We start from the raw sequence: 26,914 nt of genomic DNA on the forward strand, positions 1-26,914 counted from the left end.
ATGGCTTCGCAAGTCTAGAGAAAATGTATAAAGTTGTTTCTACATGTGGTGAAGTCCCACAAGTAGAAAAGAAGGCCCATTATAGGAAACAGCTAGAAATCAGTAGTCATGCATACGAAATACTAATGAATAATACAGAATAGTGAGAGAACAAGTGTAAAAGACACCAAAATGTAAGTCTCTAGTCTGTTAAGGATGTTTTACACTGCAGAAATCCTTGAAATAGAGTTAGTACACATGAAACCAGTGTTTGAAACCAGCAGAATTCACTGAAAAGTAGTATTCAACTGTAAAACAGTTGAAAGACAAGTGTGTATAGCGTTCCAAGTTCAGAGAAGAATGTATAAAGTTGTTTCTACATGTGGTGAAGTCCCACAAGTAGAAAAGAAGGCCCATTATGGGAAACAGCTAGAAATCAGTAGTCATTCAGAGCAAATACTAATGAATATAACAGAATAGTGAGAGAACAAATGTAAAAGACATCAAAATGTAAGTCTCTAGTCTAGAAAGGATGTTGTACACTGCACAAATCCTTGAAATAGATTTAGTTCACATGAAACCAGTGTTTTAAACCACCGGAATTCACTGAAAAGTAGTATTTAACTGTAAAACCGTTGAAAGACAAGTGTATATAGCTTCACAAGTCCAGAGAAGAGTGTATAAAGTTGTTTCTACATGTGGTGAAGTCCCACAAGTAGAGCAGAAGGCCCTTTATAGGAAACAGCTAGAAATCAGTAGTAATTCAGAGGAAATACTAATGAATATCACAGAATAGTGAGAGAACAAGTGTAAAAGACATCAAAATGTAAGTCTCTAGTCTAGAAAGGATGTTGTAAACTGCACAAATCCTTGAAATAGAGTTAGTTCACATGAAACCAGTGTTTCAAACCAACAGAATTCACTGAAAAGTAGTATTTAACTGTAAAACAGTTGAAAGACAAGTTTACATAGCTTCGCAAGTCTAGAGAAGAGTGTATAAAGTAGTTTCTACATGTGGTGAAGTCCCACAAGTAGAAAAGAAGGCCCATTATGGGAAACAGCTAGAAATCAGTAGTCATTCAGAGCAAATACTAATGAATATAACAGAATAGTGAGAGAACAAATGTAAAAGACATCAAAATGTAAGTCTCTAGTCTAGAAAGGATGTTGTACACTGCAGAAATCCTTGAAATATAGTTAGTTCCCATGAACCCAGTGTTTCAAACCAACAGAATTCACTGAAAAGTAGTATTTAACTGTAAAACAGTTGAAAGACAAGTGTGTATAGCGTTCCAAGTTCAGAGAAGAATGTATAAAGTTGTTTCTACATGTGGTGAAGTCCCACAAGTAGAAAAGAAGGCACATTATGGGAAACAGCTAGAAATCAGTAGTCATTCAGAGCAAATACTAATGAATATAACAGAATAGTGAGAGAACAAATGTAAAAGACATCAAAATGTAAGTCTCTAGTCTAGAAAGGATGTTGTACACTGCAGAAATCCTTGAAATATAGTTAGTTCCCATGAACCCAGTGTTTCAAACCAGCAGAATTCACTGAAAAGTAGTATTTAACTGTAAAACAGTTGAAAGACAAGTTTACATAGCTTCGCAAGTCTAGAGAAGAGTGTATAAAGTAGTTTCTACATGTGGTGAAGTCCCACAAGGAGAAAAGAAGGCCCATTATAGGAAACAGCTAGAAATCAGTAGGCATTCAGAGCAAATACTAATGAATATCACAGAATAGTGAGAGAACAAGTGTAAAAGACATCAAAATGTAAGTCTCTAGTCTAGAAAGGATGTTCTACACTGCACAAATCCTTGAAATAGATTTAGTTCACATGAAACCAGTGTTTTAAACCACCGGAATTCACTGAAAAGTAGTATTTAACTGTTAAACCGTTGAAAGACAAGTTTATATAGCTTCACAAGTCCAGAGAAGAGTGTATAAAGTTGTTTCTATATGTGGTGAAGTCCCACAACTAGAGCAGAAGGCCCTTTGTAGGAAACAGCTAGAAATCAGTAGCAATTCAGAGGAAATACTAATGAATATCACAGAATAGTGAGAGAACAAGTGTAAAAGACATCAAAATGTAAGTCTCTACTCTAGAAAGGATGTTGTACACTGCACAACTCCTTGAAATAGAGTTAGTTCACATGAAACCAGTGTTTTAAACCACCGGAATTCACTGAAAAGTAGTATTTAACTGTAAAACCGTTGAAAGACAAGTGTATATAGATTCACAAGTCCAGAGAAGAGTGTATAAAGTTGTTTCTACATGTGGTGAAGTCCCACAAGTAGAGCAGAAGGCCCTTTATAGGAAACAGCTAGAAATCAGTAGTAATTCAGAGCAAATACTAATGAATATCACAGAATAGTGAGAGAACAAGTGTAAAAGACATCAAAATGTAAGTCTCTAGTCTAGAAAGGATGTTGTAAACTGCACAAATCCTTGAAATAGAGTTAGTTCACATGAAACCAGTGTTTCAAACCAACAGAATTCACTGAAAAGTAGTATTTAACTGTAAAACAGTTGAAAGACAAGTTTACATAGCTTCGCAAGTCTAGAGAAGAGTGTATAAAGTAGTTTCTACATGTGGTGAAGTCCCACAAGTAGAAAAGAAGGCCCATTATGGGAAACAGCTAGAAATCAGTAGTCATTCAGAGCAAATACTAATGAATATAACAGAATAGTGAGAGAACAAATGTAAAAGACATCAAAATGTAAGTCTCTAGTCTAGAAAGGATGTTGTACACTGCACAAATCCTTGAAATAGAGTTAGTTCACATGAAACCAGTGTTTTAAAGCACCGGAATTCACTTAAAAGTAGTATTTAACTGTTAAACCGTTGAAAGACAAGTTTATATAGCTTCACAAGTCCAGAGAAGGGTGTATAAAGTTGTTTCTATATGTGGTGAAGTCCCACAACTAGAGCAGAAGGCCCTTTGTAGGAAACAGCTAGAAATCAGTAGCAATTCAGAGGAAATACTAATGAATATCACAGAATAGTGAGAGAACAAGTGTAAAAGACATCAAAATGTAAGTCTCTAGTCTAGAAAGGATGTTGTAAACTGCACAAATCCTTGAAATAGAGTTAGTTCACATGAAACCAGTGTTTCAAACCAACAGAATTCACTGAAAAGTAGTATTTAACTGTAAAACAGTTGAAAGACAAGTTTACATAGCTTCGCAAGTCTAGAGAAGAGTGTATAAAGTAGTTTCTACATGTGGTGAAGTCCCACAAGTAGAAAAGAAGGCCCATTATGGGAAACAGCTAGAAATCAGTAGTCATTCAGAGCAAATACTAATGAATATAACAGAATAGTGAGAGAACAAATGTAAAAGACATCAAAATGTAAGTCTCTAGTCTAGAAAGGATGTTGTACACTGCAGAAATCCTTGAAATATAGTTAGTTCCCATGAACCCAGTGTTTCAAACCAACAGAATTCACTGAAAAGTAGTATTTAACTGTAAAACAGTTGAAAGACAAGTTTACATAGCTTCGCAAGTCTAGCGAAGAGTGTATAAAGTAGTTTCTACATGTGGTGAAGTCCCACAAGTAGAAAAGAAGGCCCATTATAGGAAACAGCTAGAAATCAGTAGTCATGCATAGGAAATACTAATGAATAATACAGAATAGTGAGAGAACAAGTGTAAAAGACACCAAAATGTAAGTCTCTAGTCTGTTAAGGATGTTTTACACTGCAGAAATCCTTGAAATAGAGTTAGTTCACATGAAACCAGTGTTTGAAACCAGCAGAATTCACTGAAAAGTAGTATTCAACTGTAAAACAGTTGAAAGACAAGTGTGTATAGCGTTCCAAGTTCAGAGAAGAATGTATAAAGTTGTTTCTACATGTGAAGTCCCACAAGTAGAAAAGAAGGCCCATTATGGGAAACAGCTAGAAATCAGTAGTCATTCAGAGCAAATACTAATGAATATAACAGAATAGTGAGAGAACAAATGTAAAAGACATCAAAATGTAAGTCTCTAGTCTAGAACGGATGTTGTACACTGCACAAATCCTTGAAATAGAGTTAGTTCACATGAAACCAGTGTTGCAAACCACCGGAATTCACTGAAAAGTAGGATTTAATTGTAAAACAGTTGAAAGACAAGTGTATATAGCTTCGCAAGTCTAGAGAAGAATGTATAAAGTTGTTTCTACATGTGGTGAAGTCCCACAAGTAGAAAAGAAGGCCCATTATAGGAAACAGCTACAAATCAGTAGTCATTCAGAGCAAATACTAATGAATATAACAGAATAGTGAGAGAACAAATGTAAAAGACATCAAAATGTAAGTCTCTAGTCTAGAAAGGATGTTGTACACTGCACAAATCCTTGAAATAGAGTTAGTTCACATGAAACCAGTGTTTTAAAGCACCGGAAATCACTTAAAAGTAGTATTTAACTGTTAAACCGTTGAAAGACAAGTTTATATAGCTTCACAAGTCCAGAGAAGAGTGTATAAAGTTGTTTCTATATGTGGTGAAGTCCCACAACTAGAGCAGAAGACCCTTTATAGGAAACAGCTAGAAATCAGTAACAATTCAGAGGAAATACTAATGAATATCACAGAATAGTGAGAGAACAAGTGTAAAAGACATCAAAATGTAAGTCTCTACTCTAGAAAGGATGTTGTACACTGCACAACTCCTTGAAATAGAGTTAGTTCACATGAAACCAGTGTTTTAAACCACCGGAATTCACTGAAAAGTAGTATTTAACTGTAAAACCGTTGAAAGACAAGTGTATATAGCTTCACAAGTCCAGAGAAGAGTGTATAAAGTTGTTTCTACATGTGGTGAAGTCCCACAAGTAGAGCAGAAGGCCCTTTATAGGAAACAGCTAGAAATCAGTAGTAATTCAGAGGAAATACTAATGAATATCACAGAATAGTGAGAGAACAAGTGTAAAAGACATCAAAATGTAAGTCTCTAGTCTAGAAAGGATGTTGTAAACTGCACAAATCCTTGAAATAGAGTTAGTTCACATGAAACCAGTGTTTCAAACCAACAGAATTCACTGAAAAGTAGTATTTAACTGTAAAACAGTTGAAAGACAAGTTTACATAGCTTCGCAAGTCTAGCTAAGAGTGTATAAAGTAGTTTCTACATGTGGTGAAGTCCCACAAGTAGAAAAGAAGGCCCATTATAGGAAACAGCTAGAAATCAGTAGTCATTCAGAGCAAATACTCATTAATATCACAGAATAGTGAGAGAACAAATGTAAAAGACATCAAAATGTAAGTCTCTAGTCTAGAAAGGATGTTGTACACTGCACAAATCCTTGAAATAGAGTTAGTTCACATGAAACCAGTGTTTTAAAGCACCGGAATTCACTTAAAAGTAGTATTTAACTGTTAAACCGTTGAAAGACAAGTTTATATAGCTTCACAAGTCCAGAGAAGAGTGTATAAAGTTGTTTCTATATGTGGTGAAGTCCCACAACTAGAGCAGAAGGCCCTTTATAGGAAACAGCTAGAAATCAGTAGCAATTCAGAGGAAATACTAATGAATATCACAGAATAGTGAGAGAACAAGTGTAAAAGACATCAAAATGTACGTCTCTACTCTAGAAAGGATGTTGTACACTGCACAACTCCTTGAAATAGAGTTAGTTCACATGAAACCAGTGTTTCAAACCACCGGAATTCACTGAAAAGTAGTATTTAACTGTAAAACAGTTGAAAGACAAGTGTGTATAGCTTCTCAAGTTCAGAGAAGAATGTATAAAGTTGTTTCTACATGTGGTGAAGTCCCACAAGTAGAAAAGAAGGCCCATTATGGGAAACAGCTAGAAATCAGTAGTCATTCAGAGCAAATACTAATGAATATAACAGAATAGTGAGAGAACAAATGTAAAAGACATCAAAATGTAAGTCTCTAGTCTAGAAAGGATGTTGTACACTGCAGAAATCCTTGAAATATAGTTAGTTCCCATGAACCCAGTGTTTCAAACCAACAGAATTCACTGAAAATTAGTATTTAACTGTAAAACAGTTGAAAGACAAGTTTACATAGCTTCGCAAGTCTAGCGAAGAGTGTATAAAGTAGTTTCTACATGTGGTGAAGTCCCACAAGTAGAAAAGAAGGCCCATTATAGGAAACAGCTAGAAATCAGTAGTCATTCAGAGCAAATACTCATTAATATCACAGAATAGTGAGAGAACAAATGTAAAAGACATCAAAATGTAAGTCCCTAGTCTAGAAAGGATGTTGTACACTGCACAAATCCTTGAAATAGAGTTAGTTCACATGAAACCAGTGTTTCAAACCACCAGAATTCCTGAAAAGTAGTATTTAACTGTAAAAACGTTGAAAGACAAGTGTATATAGCTTCACAAGTCCAGAGAAGAGTGTATAAAGTTGTTTCTACATGTGGTGAAGTCCCACAAGTAGAGCAGAAGGCCCATTATAGGAAACAGCTAGAAATCAGTAGTAATTCAGAGGAAATACTAATGAATATCACAGAATTGTTTGAGAACAAGTGTAAAAGACATCAAAATGTAAGTTTCTATTCTAGAAAGGATGTTACACACTACAGAAATCCTTGAAATAGAGTTACATCACAAGAAAACAGTGTTTCAACCCACTAGAATTCACTGAAAAGTAGTATTCAACTGTAAAACAGTTGAAAGACAAGTTTATATAGCTTCGCAAGTCCAGAGAGGAGTGTATAAAGTTGTTTCTACATGTGGCGAAGTCCCACAAGTAGAGCAGAAGGCCCTTTATAGGAAACAGCTAGAAATCAGTAGTAATTCAGAGGAAATACTAATGAATATCATAGAATTGTGTGAGAACAAGTGGAAAACCATCAAAATGTAAGTTTCTAGGCTAGAAAGGATGTTGTACACTGAAGAAATCCTTGAAATAGAGTTAGTTCACATGAAACCAGTGTTTCAAACCACCGGAATTCACTGAAAAGTAGTATTCAACTGTAAAACAGTTGAAAGACAAGTTTATATAGATTCACAAGTTCAGAGAAGAGTATATAAAGTTGTTTCTACATGTGTTGAAGTCCCACAAGTATACCAGAAGGCCCATTATAGGACACTGCAAGAAAGCATTAGTAATTCAGAGCAAATACTAATGAATATCACAGAATAGTGAGAGAACAAGTGTAAAAGACATCAAAATGTAAGTCTCTAGTCTAGAAAGGATGTTGTACATTGCACAAATCCTTGAAATAGAGTTAGTTCACATGAAACCAGTGTTTTAAAGCACCGGAATTCACTTAAAAGTAGTATTTAACTGTTAAACCGTTGAAAGACAAGTGTGTATAGCTTCTCAAGTTCAGAGAAGAATGTATAAAGTTGTTTCTACATGTGGTGAAGTCCCACAAGTAGAAAAGAAGGCCCATTATGGGAAACAGCTAGAAATCAGTAGTCATTCAGAGCAAATACTAATGAATATAACAGAATAGTGAGAGAACAAATGTAAAAGACATCAAAATGTAAGTCTCTAGTCTAGAAAGGATGTTGTACACTGCAGAAATCCTTGAAATATAGTTAGTTCCCATGAACCCAGTGTTTCAAACCAACAGAATTCACTGAAAAGTAGTATTTAACTGTAAAACAGTTGAAAGACAAGTTTACATAGCTTCGCAAGTCTAGCTAAGAGTGTATAAAGTAGTTTCTACATGTGGTGAAGTCCCACAAGTAGAAAATAAGGCCCATTATAGGAAACAGCTAGAAATCAGTAGTCATGCATAGGAAATCCTAATGAATAATACAGAATAGTGAGAGAACAAGTGTAAAAGACACCAAAATGTAAGTCTCTAGTCTGTTAAGGATGTTTTACACTGCAGAAATCCTTGAAATAGAGTTAGTTCACATGAAACCAGTGTTTGAAACCAGCAGAATTCACTGAAAAGTAGTATTCAACTGTAAAACAGTTGAAAGACAAGTGTGTATAGCGTTCCAAGTTCAGAGAAGAATGTATAAAGTTGTTTCTACATGTGGTGAAGTCCCACAAGTAGAAAAGAAGGCCCATTATGGGAAACAGCTAGAAATCAGTAGTCATTCAGAGCAAATACTAATGAATATAACAGAATAGTGAGAGAACAAATGTAAAAGACATCAAAATGTAAGTCTCTAGTCTAGAAAGGATGTTGTACATTGCACAAATCCTTGAAATAGAGTTAGTTCACATGAAACCAGTGTTTTAAAGCACCGGAATTCACTTAAAAGTAGTATTTAACTGTTAAACCGTTGAAAGACAAGTTTATATAGCTTCACAAGTCCAGAGAAGAGTGTATAAAGTTGTTTCTATATGTGGTGAAGTCCCACAACTAGAGCAGAAGGCCCTTTGTAGGAAACAGCTAGAAATCAGTAGCAATTCAGAGGAAATACTAATGAATATCACAGAATAGTGAGAGAACAAGTGTAAAAGACATCAAAATGTAAGTCTCTACTCTAGAAAGGATGTTGTACACTGCACAACTCCTTGAAATAGAGTTAGTTCACATGAAACCAGTGTTTTAAACCACCGGAATTCACTGAAAAGTAGTATTTAACTGTAAAACCGTTGAAAGACAAGTGTATATAGATTCACAAGTCCAGAGAAGAGTGTATAAAGTTGTTTCTACATGTGGTGAAGTCCCACAAGTAGAGCAGAAGGCCCTTTATAGGAAACAGCTAGAAATCAGTAGTAATTCAGAGCAAATACTAATGAATATCACAGAATAGTGAGAGAACAAGTGTAAAAGACATCAAAATGTAAGTCTCTAGTCTAGAAAGGATGTTGTAAACTGCACAAATCCTTGAAATAGAGTTAGTTCACATGAAACCAGTGTTTCAAACCAACAGAATTCACTGAAAAGTAGTATTTAACTGTAAAACAGTTGAAAGACAAGTTTACATAGCTTCGCAAGTCTAGAGAAGAGTGTATAAAGTAGTTTCTACATGTGGTGAAGTCCCACAAGTAGAAAAGAAGGCCCATTATGGGAAACAGCTAGAAATCAGTAGTCATTCAGAGCAAATACTAATGAATATAACAGAATAGTGAGAGAACAAATGTAAAAGACATCAAAATGTAAGTCTCTAGTCTAGAAAGGATGTTGTACACTGCACAAATCCTTGAAATAGAGTTAGTTCACATGAAACCAGTGTTTTAAAGCACCGGAATTCACTTAAAAGTAGTATTTAACTGTTAAACCGTTGAAAGACAAGTTTATATAGCTTCACAAGTCCAGAGAAGGGTGTATAAAGTTGTTTCTATATGTGGTGAAGTCCCACAACTAGAGCAGAAGGCCCTTTGTAGGAAACAGCTAGAAATCAGTAGCAATTCAGAGGAAATACTAATGAATATCACAGAATAGTGAGAGAACAAGTGTAAAAGACATCAAAATGTAAGTCTCTAGTCTAGAAAGGATGTTGTAAACTGCACAAATCCTTGAAATATAGTTAGTTCCCATGAACCCAGTGTTTCAAACCAACAGAATTCACTGAAAAGTAGTATTTAACTGTAAAACAGTTGAAAGACAAGTTTACATAGCTTCGCAAGTCTAGCGAAGAGTGTATAAAGTAGTTTCTACATGTGGTGAAGTCCCACAAGTAGAAAAGAAGGCCCATTATAGGAAACAGCTAGAAATCAGTAGTCATGCATAGGAAATACTAATGAATAATACAGAATAGTGAGAGAACAAGTGTAAAAGACACCAAAATGTAAGTCTCTAGTCTGTTAAGGATGTTTTACACTGCAGAAATCCTTGAAATAGAGTTAGTTCACATGAAACCAGTGTTTGAAACCAGCAGAATTCACTGAAAAGTAGTATTCAACTGTAAAACAGTTGAAAGACAAGTGTGTATAGCGTTCCAAGTTCAGAGAAGAATGTATAAAGTTGTTTCTACATGTGAAGTCCCACAAGTAGAAAAGAAGGCCCATTATGGGAAACAGCTAGAAATCAGTAGTCATTCAGAGCAAATACTAATGAATATAACAGAATAGTGAGAGAACAAATGTAAAAGACATCAAAATGTAAGTCTCTAGTCTAGAACGGATGTTGTACACTGCACAAATCCTTGAAATAGAGTTAGTTCACATGAAACCAGAGTTTCAAACCACCGGAATTCACTGAAAAGTAGGATATAACTGTAAAACAGTTGAAAGACAAGTGTATATGGCTTCGCAAGTCTAGAGAAAATGTATAAAGTTGTTTCTACATGTGGTGAAGTCCCACAAGTAGAAAAGAAGGCCCATTATAGGAAACAGCTAGAAATCAGTAGTCATGCATACGAAATACTAATGAATAATACAGAATAGTGAGAGAACAAGTGTAAAAGACACCAAAATGTAAGTCTCTAGTCTGTTAAGGATGTTTTACACTGCAGAAATCCTTGAAATAGAGTTAGTACACATGAAACCAGTGTTTGAAACCAGCAGAATTCACTGAAAAGTAGTATTCAACTGTAAAACAGTTGAAAGACAAGTGTGTATAGCGTTCCAAGTTCAGAGAAGAATGTATAAAGTTGTTTCTACATGTGGTGAAGTCCCACAAGTAGAAAAGAAGGCCCATTATGGGAAACAGCTAGAAATCAGTAGTCATTCAGAGCAAATACTAATGAATATAACAGAATAGTGAGAGAACAAATGTAAAAGACATCAAAATGTAAGTCTCTAGTCTAGAAAGGATGTTGTACACTGCACAAATCCTTGAAATAGATTTAGTTCACATGAAACCAGTGTTTTAAACCACCGGAATTCACTGAAAAGTAGTATTTAACTGTAAAACCGTTGAAAGACAAGTGTATATAGCTTCACAAGTCCAGAGAAGAGTGTATAAAGTTGTTTCTACATGTGGTGAAGTCCCACAAGTAGAGCAGAAGGCCCTTTATAGGAAACAGCTAGAAATCAGTAGTAATTCAGAGGAAATACTAATGAATATCACAGAATAGTGAGAGAACAAGTGTAAAAGGACATCAAAATGTAAGTCTCTAGTCTAGAAAGGATGTTGTAAACTGCACAAATCCTTGAAATAGAGTTAGTTCACATGAAACCAGTGTTTCAAACCAACAGAATTCACTGAAAAGTAGTATTTAACTGTAAAACAGTTGAAAGACAAGTTTACATAGCTTCGCAAGTCTAGAGAAGAGTGTATAAAGTAGTTTCTACATGTGGTGAAGTCCCACAAGTAGAAAAGAAGGCCCATTATGGGAAACAGCTAGAAATCAGTAGTCATTCAGAGCAAATACTAATGAATATAACAGAATAGTGAGAGAACAAATGTAAAAGACATCAAAATGTAAGTCTCTAGTCTAGAAAGGATGTTGTACACTGCAGAAATCCTTGAAATATAGTTAGTTCCCATGAACCCAGTGTTTCAAACCAACAGAATTCACTGAAAAGTAGTATTTAACTGTAAAACAGTTGAAAGACAAGTGTGTATAGCGTTCCAAGTTCAGAGAAGAATGTATAAAGTTGTTTCTACATGTGGTGAAGTCCCACAAGTAGAAAAGAAGGCACATTATGGGAAACAGCTAGAAATCAGTAGTCATTCAGAGCAAATACTAATGAATATAACAGAATAGTGAGAGAACAAATGTAAAAGACATCAAAATGTAAGTCTCTAGTCTAGAAAGGATGTTGTACACTGCAGAAATCCTTGAAATATAGTTAGTTCCCATGAACCCAGTGTTTCAAAACCAGCAGAATTCACTGAAAAGTAGTATTTAACTGTAAAACAGTTGAAAGACAAGTTTACATAGCTTCGCAAGTCTAGAGAAGAGTGTATAAAGTAGTTTCTACATGTGGTGAAGTCCCACAAGGAGAAAAGAAGGCCCATTATAGGAAACAGCTAGAAATCAGTAGGCATTCAGAGCAAATACTAATGAATATCACAGAATAGTGAGAGAACAAGTGTAAAAGACATCAAAATGTAAGTCTCTAGTCTAGAAAGGATGTTTACACTGCACAAATCCTTGAAATAGATTTAGTTCACATGAAACCAGTGTTTTAAACCACCGGAATTCACTGAAAAGTAGTATTTAACTGTAAAACCGTTGAAAGACAAGTGTATATAGCTTCACAAGTCCAGAGAAGAGTGTATAAAGTTGTTTCTACATGTGGTGAAGTCCCACAAGTAGAGCAGAAGGCCCTTTATAGGAAACAGCTAGAAATCAGTAGTAATTCAGAGGAAATACTAATGAATATCACAGAATAGTGAGAGAACAAGTGTAAAAGACATCAAAATGTAAGTCCCTAGTCTAGAAAGGATGTTGTACACTGCAGAAATCCTTGAAATATAGTTAGTTCCCATGAACCCAGTGTTTCAAACCAGCAGAATTCACTGAAAAGTAGTATTTAACTGTAAAACAGTTGAAAGACAAGTTTACATAGCTTCGCAAGTCTAGAGAAGAGTGTATAAAGTAGTTTCTACATGTGGTGAAGTCCCACAAGTAGAAAAGAAGGCCCATTATAAGAAACAGCTAGAAATCAGTAGGCATTCAGAGCAAATACTAATGAATATCACAGAATAGTGAGAGAACAAGTGTAAAAGACATCAAAATGTAAGTCTCTAGTCTAGAAAGGATGTTGTACACTGCACAAATCCTTGAAATAGAGTTAGTTCACATGAAACCAGTGTTTCAAACCACCGGAATTCACTGAAAAGTAGGATATAACTGTAAAACAGTTGAAAGACAAGTGTATATGGCTTCGCAAGTCTAGAGAAGAATGTATAAAGTTGTTTCTACATGTGGTGAAGTCCCACAAGTAGAAAAGAAGGCCCATTATGGGAAACAGCTAGAAATCAGTAGTCATTCAGAGCAAATACTAATGAATAATACAGAATAGTGAGAGAACAAGTGTAAAAGACACCAAAATGTAAGTCTCTAGTCTGTTAAGGATGTTTTACACTGCAGAAATCCTTGAAATAGAGTTAGTACACATGAAACCAGTGTTTGAAACCAGCAGAATTCACTGAAAAGTAGTATTCAACTGTAAAACAGTTGAAAGACAAGTGTGTATAGCGTTCCAAGTTCAGAGAAGAATGTATAAAGTTGTTTCTACATGTGGTGAAGTCCCACAAGTAGAAAAGAAGGCCCATTATGGGAAACAGCTAGAAATCAGTAGTCATTCAGAGCAAATACTAATGAATATAACAGAATAGTGAGAGAACAAATGTAAAAGACATCAAAATGTAAGTCTCTAGTCTAGAAAGGATGTTGTACACTGCACAAATCCTTGAAATAGATTTAGTTCACATGAAACCAGTGTTTTAAACCACCGGAATTCACTGAAAAGTAGTATTTAACTGTAAAACCGTTGAAAGACAAGTGTATATAGCTTCACAAGTCCAGAGAAGAATGTATAAAGTTGTTTCTACATGTGGTGAAGTCCCACAAGTAGAAAAGAAGGCCCATTATAGGAAACAGCTAGAAATCAGTAGGCATTCAGAGCAAATACTAATGAATATCACAGAATAGTGAGAGAACAAGTGTAAAAGACATCAAAATGTAAGTCTCTAGTCTAGAAAGGATGTTCTACACTGCACAAATCCTTGAAATAGATTTAGTTCACATGAAACCAGTGTTTTAAAGCACCGGAATTCACTTAAAAGTAGTATTTAACTGTTAAACCGTTGAAAGACAAGTTTATATAGCTTCACAAGTCCAGAGAAGAGTGTATAAAGTTGTTTCTATATGTGGTGAAGTCCCACAACTAGAGCAGAAGGCCCTTTGTAGGAAACAGCTAGAAATCAGTAGCAATTCAGAGGAAATACTAATGAATATCACAGAATAGTGAGAGAACAAGTGTAAAAGACATCAAAATGTAAGTCTCTACTCTAGAAAGGATGTTGTACACTGCACAACTCCTTGAAATAGAGTTAGTTCACATGAAACCAGTGTTTTAAACCACCGGAATTCACTGAAAAGTAGTATTTAACTGTAAAACCGTTGAAAGACAAGTGTATATAGATTCACAAGTCCAGAGAAGAGTGTATAAAGTTGTTTCTACATGTGGTGAAGTCCCACAAGTAGAGCAGAAGGCCCTTTATAGGAAACAGCTAGAAATCAGTAGTAATTCAGAGCAAATACTAATGAATATCACAGAATAGTGAGAGAACAAGTGTAAAAGACATCAAAATGTAAGTCTCTAGTCTAGAAAGGATGTTGTAAACTGCACAAATCCTTGAAATAGAGTTAGTTCACATGAAACCAGTGTTTCAAACCAACAGAATTCACTGAAAAGTAGTATTTAACTGTAAAACAGTTGAAAGACAAGTTTACATAGCTTCGCAAGTCTAGAGAAGAGTGTATAAAGTAGTTTCTACATGTGGTGAAGTCCCACAAGTAGAAAAGAAGGCCCATTATGGGAAACAGCTAGAAATCAGTAGTCATTCAGAGCAAATACTAATGAATATAACAGAATAGTGAGAGAACAAATGTAAAAGACATCAAAATGTAAGTCTCTAGTCTAGAAAGGATGTTGTACACTGCACAAATCCTTGAAATAGAGTTAGTTCACATGAAACCAGTGTTTTAAAGCACCGGAATTCACTTAAAAGTAGTATTTAACTGTTAAACCGTTGAAAGACAAGTTTATATAGCTTCACAAGTCCAGAGAAGGGTGTATAAAGTTGTTTCTATATGTGGTGAAGTCCCACAACTAGAGCAGAAGGCCCTTTGTAGGAAACAGCTAGAAATCAGTAGCAATTCAGAGGAAATACTAATGAATATCACAGAATAGTGAGAGAACAAGTGTAAAAGACATCAAAATGTAAGTCTCTAGTCTAGAAAGGATGTTGTAAACTGCACAAATCCTTGAAATATAGTTAGTTCCCATGAACCCAGTGTTTCAAACCAACAGAATTCACTGAAAAGTAGTATTTAACTGTAAAACAGTTGAAAGACAAGTTTACATAGCTTCGCAAGTCTAGCGAAGAGTGTATAAAGTAGTTTCTACATGTGGTGAAGTCCCACAAGTAGAAAAGAAGGCCCATTATAGGAAACAGCTAGAAATCAGTAGTCATGCATAGGAAATACTAATGAATAATACAGAATAGTGAGAGAACAAGTGTAAAAGACACCAAAATGTAAGTCTCTAGTCTGTTAAGGATGTTTTACACTGCAGAAATCCTTGAAATAGAGTTAGTTCACATGAAACCAGTGTTTGAAACCAGCAGAATTCACTGAAAAGTAGTATTCAACTGTAAAACAGTTGAAAGACAAGTGTGTATAGCGTTCCAAGTTCAGAGAAGAATGTATAAAGTTGTTTCTACATGTGAAGTCCCACAAGTAGAAAAGAAGGCCCATTATGGGAAACAGCTAGAAATCAGTAGTCATTCAGAGCAAATACTAATGAATATAACAGAATAGTGAGAGAACAAATGTAAAAGACATCAAAATGTAAGTCTCTAGTCTAGAACGGATGTTGTACACTGCACAAATCCTTGAAATAGAGTTAGTTCACATGAAACCAGAGTTTCAAACCACCGGAATTCACTGAAAAGTAGGATATAACTGTAAAACAGTTGAAAGACAAGTGTATATGGCTTCGCAAGTCTAGAGAAGAATGTATAAAGTTGTTTCTACATGTGGTGAAGTCCCACAAGTAGAAAAGAAGGCCCATTATAGGAAACAGCTAGAAATCAGTAGTCATGCATACGAAATACTAATGAATAATACAGAATAGTGAGAGAACAAGTGTAAAAGACACCAAAATGTAAGTCTCTAGTCTGTTAAGGATGTTTTACACTGCAGAAATCCTTGAAATAGAGTTAGTACACATGAAACCAGTGTTTGAAACCAGCAGAATTCACTGAAAAGTAGTATTCAACTGTAAAACAGTTGAAAGACAAGTGTGTATAGCGTTCCAAGTTCAGAGAAGAATGTATAAAGTTGTTTCTACATGTGGTGAAGTCCCACAAGTAGAAAAGAAGGCCCATTATGGGAAACAGCTAGAAATCAGTAGTCATTCAGAGCAAATACTAATGAATATAACAGAATAGTGAGAGAACAAATGTAAAAGACATCAAAATGTAAGTCTCTAGTCTAGAAAGGATGTTGTACACTGCACAAATCCTTGAAATAGATTTAGTTCACATGAAACCAGTGTTTTAAACCACCGGAATTCACTGAAAAGTAGTATTTAACTGTAAAACCGTTGAAAGACAAGTGTATATAGCTTCACAAGTCCAGAGAAGAGTGTATAAAGTTGTTTCTACATGTGGTGAAGTCCCACAAGTAGAGCAGAAGGCCCTTTATAGGAAACAGCTAGAAATCAGTAGTAATTCAGAGGAAATACTAATGAATATCACAGAATAGTGAGAGAACAAGTGTAAAAGACATCAAAATGTAAGTCTCTAGTCTAGAAAGGATGTTGTAAACTGCACAAATCCTTGAAATAGAGTTAGTTCACATGAAACCAGTGTTTCAAACCAACAGAATTCACTGAAAAGTAGTATTTAACTGTAAAACAGTTGAAAGACAAGTTTACATAGCTTCGCAAGTCTAGAGAAGAGTGTATAAAGTAGTTTCTACATGTGGTGAAGTCCCACAAGTAGAAAAGAAGGCCCATTATGGGAAACAGCTAGAAATCAGTAGTCATTCAGAGCAAATACTAATGAATATAACAGAATAGTGAGAGAACAAATGTAAAAGACATCAAAATGTAAGTCTCTAGTCTAGAAAGGATGTTGTACACTGCAGAAATCCTTGAAATATAGTTAGTTCCCATGAACCCAGTGTTTCAAACCAACAGAATTCACTGAAAAGTAGTATTTAACTGTAAAACAGTTGAAAGACAAGTGTGTATAGCGTTCCAAGTTCAGAGAAGAATGTATAAAGTTGTTTCTACATGTGGTGAAGTCCCACAAGTAGAAAAGAAGGCACATTATGGGAAACAGCTAGAAATCAGTAGTCATTCAGAGCAAATACTAATGAATATAACAGAATAGTGAGAGAACAAATGTAAAAGACATCAAAATGTAAGTCTCTAGTCTAGAAAGGATGTTGTACACTGCAGAAATCCTTGAAATATAGTTAGTTCCCATGAACCCAGTGTTTCAAACCAGCAGAATTCACTGAAAAGTAGTATTTAACTGTAAAACAGTTGAAAGACAAGTTTACATAGCTTCGCAAGTCTAGAGAAGAGTGTATAAAGTAGTTTCTACATGTGGTGAAGTCCCACAAGGAGAAAAGAAGGCCCATTATAGGAAACAGCTAGAAATCAGTAGGCATTCAGAGCAAATACTAATGAATATCACAGAATAGTGAGAGAACAAGTGTAAAAGACATCAAAATGTAAGTCTCTAGTCTAGAAAGGATGTTCTACACTGCACAAATCCTTGAAATAGATTTAGTTCACATGAAACCAGTGTTTTAAACCACCGGAATTCACTGAAAAGTAGTATTTAACTGTAAAACCGTTGAAAGACAAGTGTATATAGCTTCACAAGTCCAGAGAAGAGTGTATAAAGTTGTTTCTACATGTGGTGAAGTCCCACAAGTAGAGCAGAAGGCCCTTTATAGGAAACAGCTAGAAATCAGTAGTAATTCAGAGGAAATACTAATGAATATCACAGAATAGTGAGAGAACAAGTGTAAAAGACATCAAAATGTAAGTCCCTAGTCTAGAAAGGATGTTGTACACTGCAGAAATCCTTGAAATATAGTTAGTTCCCATGAACCCAGTGTTTCAAACCAGCAGAATTCACTGAAAAGTAGTATTTAACTGTAAAACAGTTGAAAGACAAGTTTACATAGCTTCGCAAGTCTAGAGAAGAGTGTATAAAGTAGTTTCTACATGTGGTGAAGTCCCACAAGTAGAAAAGAAGGCCCATTATAAGAAACAGCTAGAAATCAGTAGGCATTCAGAGCAAATACTAATGAATATCACAGAATAGTGAGAGAACAAGTGTAAAAGACATCAAAATGTAAGTCTCTAGTCTAGAAAGGATGTTGTACACTGCACAAATCCTTGAAATAGAGTTAGTTCACATGAAACCAGTGTTTCAAACCACCGGAATTCACTGAAAAGTAGGATATAACTGTAAAACAGTTGAAAGACAAGTGTATATGGCTTCGCAAGTCTAGAGAAGAATGTATAAAGTTGTTTCTACATGTGGTGAAGTCCCACAAGTAGAAAAGAAGGCCCATTATGGGAAACAGCTAGAAATCAGTAGTCATTCAGAGCAAATACTAATGAATAATACAGAATAGTGAGAGAACAAGTGTAAAAGACACCAAAATGTAAGTCTCTAGTCTGTTAAGGATGTTTTACACTGCAGAAATCCTTGAAATAGAGTTAGTACACATGAAACCAGTGTTTGAAACCAGCAGAATTCACTGAAAAGTAGTATTCAACTGTAAAACAGTTGAAAGACAAGTGTGTATAGCGTTCCAAGTTCAGAGAAGAATGTATAAAGTTGTTTCTACATGTGGTGAAGTCCCACAAGTAGAAAAGAAGGCCCATTATGGGAAACAGCTAGAAATCAGTAGTCATTCAGAGCAAATACTAATGAATATAACAGAATAGTGAGAGAACAAATGTAAAAGACATCAAAATGTAAGTCTCTAGTCTAGAAAGGATGTTGTACACTGCACAAATCCTTGAAATAGATTTAGTTCACATGAAACCAGTGTTTTAAACCACCGGAATTCACTGAAAAGTAGTATTTAACTGTAAAACCGTTGAAAGACAAGTGTATATAGCTTCACAAGTCCAGAGAAGAATGTATAAAGTTGTTTCTACATGTGGTGAAGTCCCACAAGTAGAAAAGAAGGCCCATTATGGGAAACAGCTAGAAATCAGTAGTCATTCAGAGCAAATACTAATGAATATAACAGAATAGTGAGAGAACAAATGTAAAAGACATCAAAATGTAAGTCTCTAGTCTAGAAAGGATGTTGTACACTGCAGAAATCCTTGAAATATAGTTAGTTCCCATGAACCCAGTGTTTCAAACCAGCAGAATTCACTGAAAAGTAGTATTTAACTGTAAAACAGTTGAAAGACAAGTTTACATAGCTTTGCAAGTCTAGAGAAGAGTGTATAAAGTAGTTTCTACATGTGGTGAAGTCCCACAAGTAGAAAAGAAGGCCCATTATAGGAAACAGCTAAAAATCAGTAGGCATTCAGAGCAAATACTCATTAATATCACAGAATAGTGAGAGAACAAATGTAAAAGACATCAAAATGTAAGTCTCTAGTCTAGAAAGGATGTTGTACACTGCACAAATCCTTGAAATAGAGTTAGTTCACATGAAACCAGTGTTTTAAAGCACCGGAATTCACTTAAAAGTAGTATTTAACTGTTAAACCGTTGAAAGACAAGTTTATATAGCTTCACAAGTCCAGAGAAGAGTGTATAAAGTTGTTTCTATATGTGGTGAAGTCCCACAACTAGAGCAGAAGGCCCTTTATAGGAAACAGCTAGAAATCAGTAGCAATTCAGAGGAAATACTAATGAATATCACAGAATAGTGAGAGAACAAGTGTAAAAGACATCAAAATGTAAGTCTCTACTCTAGAAAGGATGTTGTACACTGCACAACTCCTTGAAATAGAGTTGGTTCACATGAAACCAGTGTTTCAAACCACCGGAATTCACTGAAAAGTAGTATTTAACTGTAAAACAGTTGAAAGACAAGTGTGTATAGCTTCTCAAGTTCAGAGAAGAATGTATAAAGTTGTTTCTACATGTGGTGAAGTCCCACAAGTAGAAAAGAAGGCCCATTATGGGAAACAGCTAGAAATCAGTAGTCATTCAGAGCAAATACTAATGAATATAACAGAATAGTGAGAGAACAAATGTAAAAGACATCAAAATGTAAGTCTCTAGTCTAGAAAGGATGTTGTACACTGCAGAAATCCTTGAAATATAGTTAGTTCCCATGAACCCAGTGTTTCAAACCAACAGAATTCACTGAAAAGTAGTATTTAACTGTAAAACAGTTGAAAGACAAGTTTACATAGCTTCGCAAGTCTAGCTAAGAGTGTATAAAGTAGTTTCTACATGTGGTGAAGTCCCACAAGTAGAAAATAAGGCCCATTATAGGAAACAGCTAGAAATCAGTAGTCATGCATAGGAAATCCTAATGAATAATACAGAATAGTGAGAGAACAAGTGTAAAAGACACCAAAATGTAAGTCTCTAGTCTGTTAAGGATGTTTTACACTGCAGAAATCCTTGAAATAGAGTTAGTTCACATGAAACCAGTGTTTGAAACCAGCAGAATTCACTGAAAAGTAGTATTCAACTGTAAAACAGTTGAAAGACAAGTGTGTATAGCGTTCCAAGTTCAGAGAAGAATGTATAAAGTTGTTTCTACATGTGGTGAAGTCCCACAAGTAGAAAAGAAGGCCCATTATGGGAAACAGCTAGAAATCAGTAGTCATTCAGAGCAAATACTAATGAATATAACAGAATAGTGAGAGAACAAATGTAAAAGACATCAAAATGTAAGTCTCTAGTCTAGAAAGGATGTTGTACATTGCACAAATCCTTGAAATAGAGTTAGTTCACATGAAACCAGTGTTTTAAAGCACCGGAATTCACTTAAAAGTAGTATTTAACTGTTAAACCGTTGAAAGACAAGTTTATATAGCTTCACAAGTCCAGAGAAGAGTGTATAAAGTTGTTTCTATATGTGGTGAAGTCCCACAACTAGAGCAGAAGGCCCTTTATAGGAAACAGCTAGAAATCAGTAGCAATTCAGAGGAAATACTAATGAATATCACAGAATAGTGAGAGAACAAGTGTAAAAGACATCAAAATGTAAGTCTCTACTCTAGAAAGGATGTTGTACACTGCACAACTCCTTGAAATAGAGTTGGTTCACATGAAACCAGTGTTTCAAACCACCGGAATTCACTGAAAAGTAGTATTTAACTGTAAAACAGTTGAAAGACAAGTGTGTATAGCTTCTCAAGTTCAGAGAAGAATGTATAAAGTTGTTTCTACATGTGGTGAAGTCCCACAAGTAGAAAAGAAGGCCCATTATGGGAAACAGCTAGAAATCAGTAGTCATTCAGAGCAAATACTAATGAATATAACAGAATAGTGAGAGAACAAATGTAAAAGACATCAAAATGTAAGTCTCTAGTCTAGAAAGGATGTTGTACACTGCAGAAATCCTTGAAATATAGTTAGTTCCCATGAACCCAGTGTTTCAAACCAACAGAATTCACTGAAAAGTAGTATTTAACTGTAAAACAGTTGAAAGACAAGTTTACATAGCTTCGCAAGTCTAGCTAAGAGTGTATAAAGTAGTTTCTACATGTGGTGAAGTCCCACAAGTAGAAAATAAGGCCCATTATAGGAAACAGCTAGAAATCAGTAGTCATGCATAGGAAATCCTAATGAATAATACAGAATAGTGAGAGAACAAGTGTAAAAGACACCAAAATGTAAGTCTCTAGTCTGTTAAGGATGTTTTACACTGCAGAAATCCTTGAAATAGAGTTAGTTCACATGAAACCAGTGTTTGAAACCAGCAGAATTCACTGAAAAGTAGTATTCAACTGTAAAACAGTTGAAAGACAAGTGTGTATAGCGTTCCAAGTTCAGAGAAGAATGTATAAAGTTGTTTCTACATGTGGTGAAGTCCCACAAGTAGAAAAGAAGGCCCATTATGGGAAACAGCTAGAAATCAGTAGTCATTCAGAGCAAATACTAATGAATATAACAGAATAGTGAGAGAACAAATGTAAAAGACATCAAAATGTAAGTCTCTAGTCTAGAAAGGATGTTGTACATTGCACAAATCCTTGAAATAGAGTTAGTTCACATGAAACCAGTGTTTTAAAGCACCGGAATTCACTTAAAAGTAGTATTTAACTGTTAAACCGTTGAAAGACAAGTTTATATAGCTTCACAAGTCCAGAGAAGAGTGTATAAAGTTGTTTCTATATGTGGTGAAGTCCCACAACTAGAGCAGAAGGCCCTTTGTAGGAAACAGCTAGAAATCAGTAGCAATTCAGAGGAAATACTAATGAATATCACAGAATAGTGAGAGAACAAGTGTAAAAGACATCAAAATGTAAGTCTCTACTCTAGAAAGGATGTTGTACACTGCACAACTCCTTGAAATAGAGTTAGTTCACATGAAACCAGTGTTTTAAACCACCGGAATTCACTGAAAAGTAGTATTTAACTGTAAAACCGTTGAAAGACAAGTGTATATAGATTCACAAGTCCAGAGAAGAGTGTATAAAGTTGTTTCTACATGTGGTGAAGTCCCACAAGTAGAGCAGAAGGCCCTTTATAGGAAACAGCTAGAAATCAGTAGTAATTCAGAGCAAATACTAATGAATATCACAGAATAGTGAGAGAACAAGTGTAAAAGACATCAAAATGTAAGTCTCTAGTCTAGAAAGGATGTTGTAAACTGCACAAATCCTTGAAATAGAGTTAGTTCACATGAAACCAGTGTTTCAAACCAACAGAATTCACTGAAAAGTAGTATTTAACTGTAAAACAGTTGAAAGACAAGTTTACATAGCTTCGCAAGTCTAGAGAAGAGTGTATAAAGTAGTTTCTACATGTGGTGAAGTCCCACAAGTAGAAAAGAAGGCCCATTATGGGAAACAGCTAGAAATCAGTAGTCATTCAGAGCAAATACTAATGAATATAACAGAATAGTGAGAGAACAAATGTAAAAGACATCAAAATGTAAGTCTCTAGTCTAGAAAGGATGTTGTACACTGCACAAATCCTTGAAATAGAGTTAGTTCACATGAAACCAGTGTTTTAAAGCACCGGAATTCACTTAAAAGTAGTATTTAACTGTTAAACCGTTGAAAGACAAGTTTATATAGCTTCACAAGTCCAGAGAAGGGTGTATAAAGTTGTTTCTATATGTGGTGAAGTCCCACAACTAGAGCAGAAGGCCCTTTGTAGGAAACAGCTAGAAATCAGTAGCAATTCAGAGGAAATACTAATGAATATCACAGAATAGTGAGAGAACAAGTGTAAAAGACATCAAAATGTAAGTCTCTAGTCTAGAAAGGATGTTGTAAACTGCACAAATCCTTGAAATAGAGTTAGTTCACATGAAACCAGTGTTTCAAACCAACAGAATTCACTGAAAAGTAGTATTTAACTGTAAAACAGTTGAAAGACAAGTTTACATAGCTTCGCAAGTCTAGAGAAGAGTGTATAAAGTAGTTTCTACATGTGGTGAAGTCCCACAAGTAGAAAAGAAGGCCCATTATGGGAAACAGCTAGAAATCAGTAGTCATTCAGAGCAAATACTAATGAATATAACAGAATAGTGAGAGAACAAATGTAAAAGACATCAAAATGTAAGTCTCTAGTCTAGAAAGGATGTTGTACACTGCAGAAATCCTTGAAATATAGTTAGTTCCCATGAACCCAGTGTTTCAAACCAACAGAATTCACTGAAAAGTAGTATTTAACTGTAAAACAGTTGAAAGACAAGTTTACATAGCTTCGCAAGTCTAGCGAAGAGTGTATAAAGTAGTTTCTACATGTGGTGAAGTCCCACAAGTAGAAAAGAAGGCCCATTATAGGAAACAGCTAGAAATCAGTAGTCATGCATAGGAAATACTAATGAATAATACAGAATAGTGAGAGAACAAGTGTAAAAGACACCAAAATGTAAGTCTCTAGTCTGTTAAGGATGTTTTACACTGCAGAAATCCTTGAAATAGAGTTAGTTCACATGAAACCAGTGTTTGAAACCAGCAGAATTCACTGAAAAGTAGTATTCAACTGTAAAACAGTTGAAAGACAAGTGTGTATAGCGTTCCAAGTTCAGAGAAGAATGTATAAAGTTGTTTCTACATGTGGTGAAGTCCCACAAGTAGAAAAGAAGGCCCATTATGGGAAACAGCTAGAAATCAGTAGTCATTCAGAGCAAATACTAATGAATATAACAGAATAGTGAGAGAACAAATGTAAAAGACATCAAAATGTAAGTCTCTAGTCTAGAAAGGATGTTGTACACTGCACAAATCCTTGAAATAGAGTTAGTTCACATGAAACCAGAGTTTCAAACCACCGGAATTCACTGAAAAGTAGGATATAACTGTAAAACAGTTGAAAGACAAGTGTATATGGCTTCGCAAGTCTAGAGAAGAATGTATAAAGTTGTTTCTACATGTGGTGAAGTCCCACAAGTAGAAAAGAAGGCCCATTATAGGAAACAGCTAGAAATCAGTAGTCATGCATACGAAATACTAATGAATAATACAGAATAGTGAGAGAACAAGTGTAAAAGACACCAAAATGTAAGTCTCTAGTCTGTTAAGGATGTTTTACACTGCAGAAATCCTTGAAATAGAGTTAGTACACATGAAACCAGTGTTTGAAACCAGCAGAATTCACTGAAAAGTAGTATTCAACTGTAAAACAGTTGAAAGACAAGTGTGTATAGCGTTCCAAGTTCAGAGAAGAATGTATAAAGTTGTTTCTACATGTGGTGAAGTCCCACAAGTAGAAAAGAAGGCCCATTATGGGAAACAGCTAGAAATCAGTAGTCATTCAGAGCAAATACTAATGAATATAACAGAATAGTGAGAGAACAAATGTAAAAGACATCAAAATGTAAGTCTCTAGTCTAGAAAGGATGTTGTACACTGCACAAATCCTTGAAATAGATTTAGTTCACATGAAACCAGTGTTTTAAACCACCGGAATTCACTGAAAAGTAGTATTTAACTGTAAAACCGTTGAAAGACAAGTGTATATAGCTTCACAAGTCCAGAGAAGAGTGTATAAAGTTGTTTCTACATGTGGTGAAGTCCCACAAGTAGAGCAGAAGGCCCTTTATAGGAAACAGCTAGAAATCAGTAGTAATTCAGAGGAAATACTAATGAATATCACAGAATAGTGAGAGAACAAGTGTAAAAGACATCAAAATGTAAGTCTCTAGTCTAGAAAGGATGTTGTAAACTGAACAAATCCTTGAAATAGAGTTAGTTCACATGAAACCAGTGTTTCAAACCAACAGAATTCACTGAAAAGTAGTATTTAACTGTAAAACAGTTGAAAGACAAGTTTACATAGCTTCGCAAGTCTAGAGAAGAGTGTATAAAGTAGTTTCTACATGTGGTGAAGTCCCACAAGTAGAAAAGAAGGCCCATTATGGGAAACAGCTAGAAATCAGTAGTCATTCAGAGCAAATACTAATGAATATAACAGAATAGTGAGAGAACAAATGTAAAAGACATCAAAATGTAAGTCTCTAGTCTAGAAAGGATGTTGTACACTGCAGAAATCCTTGAAATATAGTTAGTTCCCATGAACCCAGTGTTTCAAACCAACAGAATTCACTGAAAAGTAGTATTTAACTGTAAAACAGTTGAAAGACAAGTTTACATAGCTTCGCAAGTCTAGCGAAGAGTGTATAAAGTAGTTTCTACATGTGGTGAAGTCCCACAAGTAGAAAAGAAGGCCCATTATAGGAAACAGCTAGAAATCAGTAGTCATGCATAGGAAATACTAATGAATAATACAGAATAGTGAGAGAACAAGTGTAAAAGACACCAAAATGTAAGTCTCTAGTCTGTTAAGGATGTTTTACACTGCAGAAATCCTTGAAATAGAGTTAGTTCACATGAAACCAGTGTTTGAAACCAGCAGAATTCACTGAAAAGTAGTATTCAACTGTAAAACAGTTGAAAGACAAGTGTGTATAGCGTTCCAAGTTCAGAGAAGAATGTATAAAGTTGTTTCTACATGTGGTGAAGTCCCACAAGTAGAAAAGAAGGCCCATTATGGGAAACAGCTAGAAATCAGTAGTCATTCAGAGCAAATACTAATGAATATAACAGAATAGTGAGAGAACAAATGTAAAAGACATCAAAATGTAAGTCTCTAGTCTAGAAAGGATGTTGTACACTGCACAAATCCTTGATATAGAGGTAGTTCACATGAAACCAGAGTTTCAAACCACCGGAATTCACTGAAAAGTAGGATATAACTGTAAAACAGTTGAAAGACAAGTGTATATGGCTTCGCAAGTCTAGAGAAGAATGTATAAAGTTGTTTCTACATGTGGTGAAGTCCCACAAGGAGAAAAGAAGGCCCATTATAGGAAAAAGCTAGAAATCAGTAGTCATGCATAGGAAATACTAATGAATAATACAGAATAGTGAGAGAACAAGTGTAAAAGACACCAAAATGTAAGTCTCTAGTCTGTTAAGGATGTTTTACACTGCAGAAATCCTTGAAATAGAGTTAGTTCATATGAAACCAGTGTTTGAAACCAGCAGAATTCACTGAAAAGTAGTATTCAACTGTAAAACAGTTGAAAGACAAGTGTGTATAGCGTTCCAAGTTCAGAGAAGAATGTATAAAGTTGTTTCTACATGTGGTGAAGTCCCACAAGTAGAAAAGAAGGCCCATTATGGGAAACAGCTAGAAATCAGTAGTCATTCAGAGCAAATACTAATGAATATAACAGAATAGTGAGAGAACAAGTGTAAAAGACATCAAAATGTAAGTCTCTAGACTAGAAAGGATGTTGTACACTGCAGAAATCCTTGAAATAGAGTTAGTTCACATGAAACCAGTGTTTGAAACCACCAGAATTCACTGAAAAGTAGTATTCAACTGTAAAACAGTTGAAAGACAAGTGTGTATAGCTTCTCAAGTTCAGAGAAGAGTGTATAAAGTTGTTTCTACAGGTGGTGAAGTCCCACAAGTAGAAAAGAAGGCCCATTATGGGAAACAGCTACAAATCAGTAGTCATTCAGAGCAAATACTAATGAATATAACAGAATAGTGAGAGAACAAGTGTAAAAGACACCAAAAAGTAAGTCTCTAGTCTAGAAAGGATGTTGTAAACTGCACAAATCCTTGAAATAGAGTTAGTTCACATGAAACCAGTGTTTCAAACCAACAGAATTCACTGAAAAGTAGTATTTAACTGTAAAACAGTTGAAAGACAAGTTTACATAGCTTCGCAAGTCTAGAGAAGAGTGTATAAAGTAGTTTCTACATGTGGTGAAGTCCCACAAGTA

The sequence above is a fragment of the Cnephaeus nilssonii genome, assembly GCF_951640355.1.
Source record: "Cnephaeus nilssonii genome assembly, chromosome: 14".
In the NCBI taxonomy this organism is placed as follows: domain Eukaryota; kingdom Metazoa; phylum Chordata; class Mammalia; order Chiroptera; family Vespertilionidae; genus Cnephaeus; species Cnephaeus nilssonii.